The sequence below is a fragment of the Mesocricetus auratus genome, unplaced genomic scaffold, assembly GCF_017639785.1.
Source record: "Mesocricetus auratus isolate SY011 unplaced genomic scaffold, BCM_Maur_2.0 Super-Scaffold_100676, whole genome shotgun sequence".
Lineage (NCBI taxonomy): Eukaryota > Metazoa > Chordata > Mammalia > Rodentia > Cricetidae > Mesocricetus > Mesocricetus auratus.
Window position 1 is genome coordinate 117,220,355 of NW_024429266.1, and position 7,654 is coordinate 117,228,008.

General features: G+C 45.5%; 1 long non-coding RNA gene across 1 annotated transcript; it reads left to right on the forward strand.

Moving 5' to 3' along the window:
• Positions 1–2,287: 2,287 nt before the first annotated feature.
• On the forward strand, positions 2,288–7,133 carry LOC110342171. The gene is made up of 2 exons (XR_002384176.1): positions 2,288–2,400; positions 6,513–7,133. It is a non-coding gene; the product is annotated as an uncharacterized LOC110342171 (long non-coding RNA).
• Positions 7,134–7,654: the final 521 nt, after the last annotated feature.

Sequence of the window (7,654 nt, forward strand, 5' to 3'; positions counted from 1 at the left end):
ACAGCACTTGTGCTTGAGTGGCTGAGAGTTTGGACTTGGGTGAGGCACTGTTCTCTTAGGAGCCATGGAAGGACAAGCTTTATCATGCATGTTCTTTCTTTCTGGAAAGTCTCTCATAGGAGAAATTTCCCTAGCCCTCATCTTTAATGGATGCCATGTGTGTATAGAAATGGTTTCCACGTTCAGAACCCTGTTTAAAGATCGATTTGACTTAAATGTTTTACCAGCTTTTGCTCCTCCAGAAAAAGCATTCATTTCAGCAGACATTGTTACAGACACATTTGCCCTATAGCCAGCTAGCATGTCCACTTGCGTCAACAAATATCTTCAATTGCTCGCTGCCTTTAATTGACCAGCTTACTCGGCAAAGCCTGCTGGGTGCTCAGCTTGGGAGTGTGTTTCCTGGGTTAAAAGCAAGAGTGACGACTAGCAGATGGGGAGGTTTCAGGTTTCCATATTGGAACAGCGTTTGGTGAAGTACTGAACTAAGGTTTTCCATTGAAAATGTGGTGTCGGCGTTACGTCAAGAAATAACTCATTTGTCCAAACATCAACCACGGGCAAACCTGGCTGTCTACCGTACTGCATGGCAGAATTTGAAAATGGTAGAAATGAATTGAAAAAATGTCTCAAGATGAGTGGACTATTACAGAGCCCCGAAGAAGCACAAAGAAAAGCAACAAGTGGCAGACATGTGCTGACTATTGCCAGAGGGAACCTCTGTGATATCCGTCGGTCCTTGATTTCACCTACAAGTGTAGGCCAGCACATGAGTCAGATGCAATTCTGCACCCTACCACTATCGGTGTGGACTCCATGTTCTCCCCTTTATCATTGTCCAAGCAGAGACTTCTGGGTTAAAGGAACATTTTCATTCCACTCTGACAGCAAGGAGATGTCCCATACCTGGCCAGGTTTACCGAAAACAGTCTAGTTCACCACTGTTGTTTCTTTTGTAATTACTAACAGTGAACAGTGGCCTTTTCTGTCCCCAACATGTCTTTGTTCAGATGACGACGTACATGGCTGCCCTCATGAAAAGTAAATCTCTGGGAAGAGTGGGACATTGGAGTCCCTTGGACTGTGACTGCCATGTTGAAGTGTTTTTTGAGTGGAGATTTTTAAAGTTTTCTTCTATTTTAAAAATGTATTTTGCTATTTAAAAATAAACTTTCAAATGCATAAAAACATCACATACCAAAATTAACCAGTCTCAAAGGCTATCCAACTCAATGAACTATGCAAGTCCTTTATCTGTGAACTACTCATGCTTCTATCCCAGGTCTTGTTATGGACAGAAAATGATGCTGTAGGGCGTTCTGCTTTCCTCTCTAGATTCAGCTGGGCCTGGGGCCCTCTACAACCTCCATTTAATGCTTGTTTTGTTTTGGGAAATAAGCACCACAACTGGAAATTAAAGCCACACAACTCTGAAAATGAAAACCTCATTGGAGACATGCTACATGTCACATGGAAATATCCATTCTCAGTGAGGTACACAGTATCAACAACAGACCTCAGTCAAGGCATGCCTTCAAAGGGGGCAGGAGTGGGGATTGCAGTCTCCATCTAGCAGATGAAAATTGTAATGCTCATCTAACGCAACGATTTTCTCATCTCCTATGGAAGGCCCTCATTATCAACACCACCATCACTTTGAGCTGATATCATGTTCTTTGCCTCATGTGTGTCAAAATTCATAGGCATTCCGGGTTGCAAAAGGAGTTTTGGTCTTCCATCTGTCTTACACGTCCTTGTCCACCAGCATAAGAAAAACATACACAAATGCTACTTAAAACAGCTCTATTGCCTCTCAAAATAGCAGTTGGTAGAATAATAGAAACTGAAATATTACTGATAGAAATCAAGCAGACTTTCCTTCTGACCCCACTCTGCATTTCTCACAAAAAAGGAAGCCATTTTTATCGATTTACCTGAAGTCTATTGTGTGCAGCCCTGTGTTCTGTGACAGACTTCCAAACTAGCCACAAGTGACCTTGACCTCCTGTATTTATTGCCTTATAATAAATAATCCCCTTCCACAGAGTATGAGATGGACCGTATGACAAAGGTGGAAAGGGCACTTTGTGACCTGTTAACGAGATTGTGACTTCCACTTTGGTAGCAGGCCTAGTTATTGGCTGACGATGTAAAGCAAACTTCTGAGAAGCCTCCAGCTGCTATCGGTAAGGAAGCTTCCAGCTGCTATCGGTGAGGAAATCAAGCCTTCCGTCCAACCAACTATGAGGATGGGAATTTTCCCACCAAGTTCATGAATGAGCTTGGAAGTGTATCCTTGCCCAGATGAGCCTCTTTCAGCATCTCAGCTCTGGTTAACACTGACCCCAGCCTGGGGAGGAGACCTGAAGCAACTGTCCCTAGATTCCAGACCCAGAGAAGGTAACAGAACACATGTGGGAAGGTGAAGTCTGCTGGGCTCTGGAGTCATTGTGGGTATTTAGGTAACTATTGAGTCCGATACATTACTGGGAACACCACCAAACTCTTCTGAGCCTGTTTTCCTTCCTGCCCAGATATAGTGTGTGTTCCGTGTGTGACCAAAGTAGATGTGACACAAAGAACTTGGGAGACATGATGGCAAGGAGTCTATCTTACAAAAACACTTGGCAGGTTTTGCTTAGCCTATGACAGCTCTTGGTGTGGAAACATGGCTCAATCCTTAAAATTCTTGCTGTGTACGTGCAAGGACCAGTGTTCACATCTCCAGAATTCACATAAATGCTGAGTGGGAGTAGTGGCCCACCAGCAATTCCGGCTTCAAGAGTCAGAGATAGGGTATCCCCCAGATTAAGCTGGCTAGCAAGACTAGCCGTATCAGTAAGCTCTGGGTTTGATCAAGAGAGCCGGCCTCAGTGGGTGGGGCAGAGGGTGGAGGATGCTTGCTTCCCATTGTCAACCTCAGCTCTCCGTGGTAGATTTTAAATATGGGTCTATTTACTGTCCTTTCTTGCTGTCTTCTTCTTTTTATTTCTTTTTTTTTTCTTTTCGAGGGTATATTCACAGATTGCCTTAAACTCTGGTCTGCTTTTTAAATGGAAGACAGTCCACTTCAGCACAGAGGCCGCTTAGCTTTTCAAGCCGTTCTCACCCTTTCTTGTTTTAAGTACAGCCTGACCCATGGGTGTCTCTGCAGCTTTGGAGGGTTGTCAATACCTGCAACTGCGTTTGATATAGGGAGTCCTGTGTCCTGCTGCCTTCCAGGAGAGGAATGTGCACGTTATGACCACAGCTCACCTGGTTCCAGTGCAACACCTGGTTTTCATCTAAAGGATAGGCACACGTGGCCTGGCCCGCTGGCTGCATTTCCCATTACCTCCCTCCGCTTCCCTGTGGAACATTTTCATAAACCTGCAGGTCATCTCCAGGAATCTCTTCTGCTAAAACACCACACTTCTGTTGTTCTTGCCTTGCTTTCCTGAGGATCTGACTTTGCTTCATTGTCAACAAAACATGGAGTTTTAGACTGTTAAAAAAATGTCTTTGAGGCTAAAATTACAGGCATTGTGGGCTCCAGGAGGGGCCATCCTAAAATTTTACCCTCACTACTTTTAACATCCAAAGCAGGGGATGGAGAAATGGCTCAGGGCTTAAGAGCACTTTCTGCTCTTACGAAGGACTGGTGTTTGCTTCCCAGCATCCATGCTGGGCCACTCACAATGGCCTGTCACTCCAGCTCTGGGCCATGGTACCCTCTTCTGGCATCCATGGGCACTTTGCACACATCTGCACTTACGCACAGAGATGTTCATGGATGTGTGACTGGTCTGGGAGGGAGGAAGATGTGCCTGAGATACACTCGTGTCTCTCAATGTATCTGAGTGTTCAGACAGTGAACCCTCAAGAAATTCCCCCAACGGATTCCCCAGGGCATTTCATGCTGGGAGAAGAAAGTGGGGATGAGAATTCACACAGCTCTAACAGCTGGTCACATCACCTTACAAGATGAAGCTAAGACCTAGACAATGATGAGTCAGTGGATGGTGGGATCACACCATGCTGCAGACCGCTTAGATGTGCACATCCTCGGCTTTCTATTTAAACACTGATGTCACTCCAGGACATCAGGTGGGGGGGGTGCCAGGTCTCTCTTCCCAATGTGATCATATTGAATAGATCCCCTTTTGAGGCTTCCCACTTTTAATGGCTTCACCGAAGACACAAGGTTGGACCTGGCTAAGGACATGAGCTGTGATTCCCCCCAAGTTGGATCATGCATGACATATTTAAAGATTTAAAAAACAACTGATTGCTGCATTGCTTTATTTTGCAGGGAATCACTCACACGGTAGAAGAGGCAGGCTTCTATCTGCAGCCTTGTTGCTTTTGTCCCCATGACAACCTCACAACACTTAGCCCCAAACAGTTAGCTGGGGGGAGAAACCCTGGTTCAGCAGAGTAGATAAAACAGCCGACTTTACTTACATCTGGCTTTTTGGTTTTCTGTTATGGCTCGTTGACCTGTAAGCTTGTTCTTATGATGGTACTGCCGAAGGGACTCATTTGGGTTTAAACAGCAAACAGAAATAAATACTGCATAGAAGTGTCTCCATTTGTAAGCACAATATAGGGAAAGTGATAACAAAACCATATTTTATAGCATCATTTCTGTCTCTCTTTTTATTACTTACCATTTCAGAAAATTCCATAATTTACCCAAACCTAGGGAGACAAATATCACATGTTCTCACTCATGTGTGGAAACTTAGTATCAAATCTTTAGATTTGTGTGTTCTAACACAGAGTGCCTACAGAATACAAAAGAAAAAAACTATAAAGGGAACCTTGGTGTGGAGGGAGAGGTTCTTAAGTGAGGGGGTAGTGGAATACAGGAAATATGAAGGAGAAAGAGGTGAGGACGGGGAGTGAGTTTAAGTGAGGGGAAGCTGGGAGGGTAGTTCAGAGGAGGAAGTGAGGGGAGAGACAGCTAACAGGAAGGATGCTGTGTGGAAACTATTACTATACAGACTCTTACACATCTACATGTCCACACACATTATGTCTGTGAAGAGTTTAATTGGAGCTATCCTACACAGGGATGATGGCTATCTCAGACACCACGGGGCTCCAGAGGAAGTGGCAGCGTCAGGTGTGGGACACCTCCCTTTCAGTTGCTAGACATGGGCATCCTGGAAACGCGTCTCCCAAAATGTGCAAGCTATTCCTATTGCTCCTGGTTGCCCACCAGAAACTAATGCTAAGACACGACACGGCTGCTGACGACACCGCACACGTTGGTCACGGGGCATGGGGACATCAAGTTGGCACTAACCAGAAAGCTTCCTCCTCCCTGATGGCTAGCTTTCATAGATAGAACTGGTCGGTGTCGTCTCAGGGTGCTGTGGTGGGATGACCTATCAACCGCTGTGAGCCCTGTGAACTGTAGTGATGACCAACAGTGCATGATAAGCCCATGCTATGACAGCAATGCTATGAGGGTCACCAACCACTTTCTGATTGGATTTAAGGCTGACTCCACAGGAAGAAATGCATGCTTGGTACAGTAAATCTGTCCAAGAACCTGGTTATGGAACTTCCAGGGGTGATCCAAGGCCCCAACAGACAGTTGTGAGTGGCCTAACATGGGTGTTGGGAAACAAACTCAGGCCCTTTGTAAGAGCAGAAAGTGCTCTTAAGCCCTGAGCCACTTCTCCATGCCCTGCTTGGGATGTTAAAAGTAGTGGGGGGGTATAGTTTTAGGATGTCACCTATTGGAGCCCACAATGCCTACAAGTTTAGCTAAATCGATGTAGTTACAAATGACCCTCTAAATTCGTACCTCTATACCCACAGACTAGTGCAGTCTCAGACCTCATTAGGGGAGTTTCTTTACACAGTAGAGAATTAATTCAAAAATTCACAACTTGTCAAAGTTCAGAGAGTAAGTGTCCCTGAAGTGCTCAGCCCCAGATGGGACAGATAGACATACACCCTCCCCAGGGCTTAAGGACCATCATGGATGAAGGTGTGAAAAAATTATACTAGCCAGAGGTCTGGAAAAACCAAAACACAGCAGTGTCCTCTGGACATGACAGTATCTCTGTGCTCAGGAATTCACAGCACTTGTGTTTGCCTGAGTAATATCGAGTCAATGAACTTTCCAGCACAGCGTGGGGAGAGCCCCTGCCCTCAGAGCCCCTGCCCCATTCCATCTCCCCCTCCTTGTACTGAGGAGTTATTGAAAACTGATAGCTTCTGGGAGACAGACTCAGTGTGTGGCCCCAGGTAGGTCCACCACACTCCAGTGGATGACCCCACACTCTTGAGTGTAGGGGCAGCACAAATTGGTGGGCTTAAAACACAAAAGCAAAAAACGATGGGAGGACACTAACCAAGCTAGCAGAGGACAGGAAGTTAGAGGTGGATCCAGCAGGAGTTGGGTTTAAGAGTGGGGGTGAATGTGATCAAAATACATTGTATACATTACTTAGACTTCTCAAAGACTTAATAGAATTATTATAGTTTTTTAAAGCTTCTTCTTGGTCTCCCTGCAGGGCCCTTCAGGGTATGGATTAATATGTTAGCCCATTGGATCAGGAGCTTGAGAAGTGGCTGAAGGTGGCAGAAGAAATGTTCTTGGCATTGATGCACCTGCTACTCACTCATCTTCACCAGTGAGAAGGAGGCTGCTGACGATAAAAGCACTTCGCCACCACACCAGAGGTTGCTGGATGGAATTCAGTGGAAAGCCAACTGCTGAGGGCAAAGCCTGTTAACACTGGGAACTGCTGCCCTTTGTGACCACCTCTAGTATAAGGTCAGAAGCTGAGCGTGACTCTGTGGCATTTCATGAAGTAGAAGAGTTTCCACTGTAGGGCGTCTCAGAGATGAGCTCAACTGAGCCACCTCGTGATTGCTAAGTGACTTATTCAAGGTCAGAGCACTGCAGGTGAACGAACCGCATGGTGGATCACAAAGATCTAACGAGAAGGTGGAAAGACGACCAGAGCCAGAGACCACCGCTCAGCACCCTGTCCTCCTGACTGCTCCTGGGAATGGCATGCAGATGCTCAAAGTTCATGAATGCATTGGAGGCACATCTCTCTGCACGCCTCTTACATTCTTTCTGCCTCCTCTGTGTGTGTGTGTGTGTTATAATAAACAAGTCCCGTTTAGAGCTGAGTATTTATTCTCCAATTCTCAGCACTTGACCATGTCTATCTATATCTCCATTGATTTCCATCCCCTGCAAAAAGAAGTTCCTCAGACCATGACTAAAAGCAGCCCAAGTCTACGGATATAAACACAAATGTTTAGAAGGCATTTGATCACTTGGAGGACGTGCACAAGATCGAGCCGGCCAACATGCCAGCATGGGTGGGAAGGGCACGTTCTAAGTCCCACCCCTCACTAATGAGCTACTGGCAGTTGAGAGCTACGGGGACAGAGAATCATTCTTTCTTGAGGGCACACCCACTGGTAAGTTTCCTGTACACCAGTGGGTTGTCCCACACCCATACCCACACACAGGCAACACTAATCTACCTTAGAAAGTTCAAAAACAAACAAACAGACTTGAAGTTGACATGTTATAGGGGTACAGGGAGTTGGAGGTGGAAAAGGGGGTAAAGATGAACATATTTTATTTCATATGTACATGAAATTATCAGAATAAAGGAAATTGTAATTTAAAAAG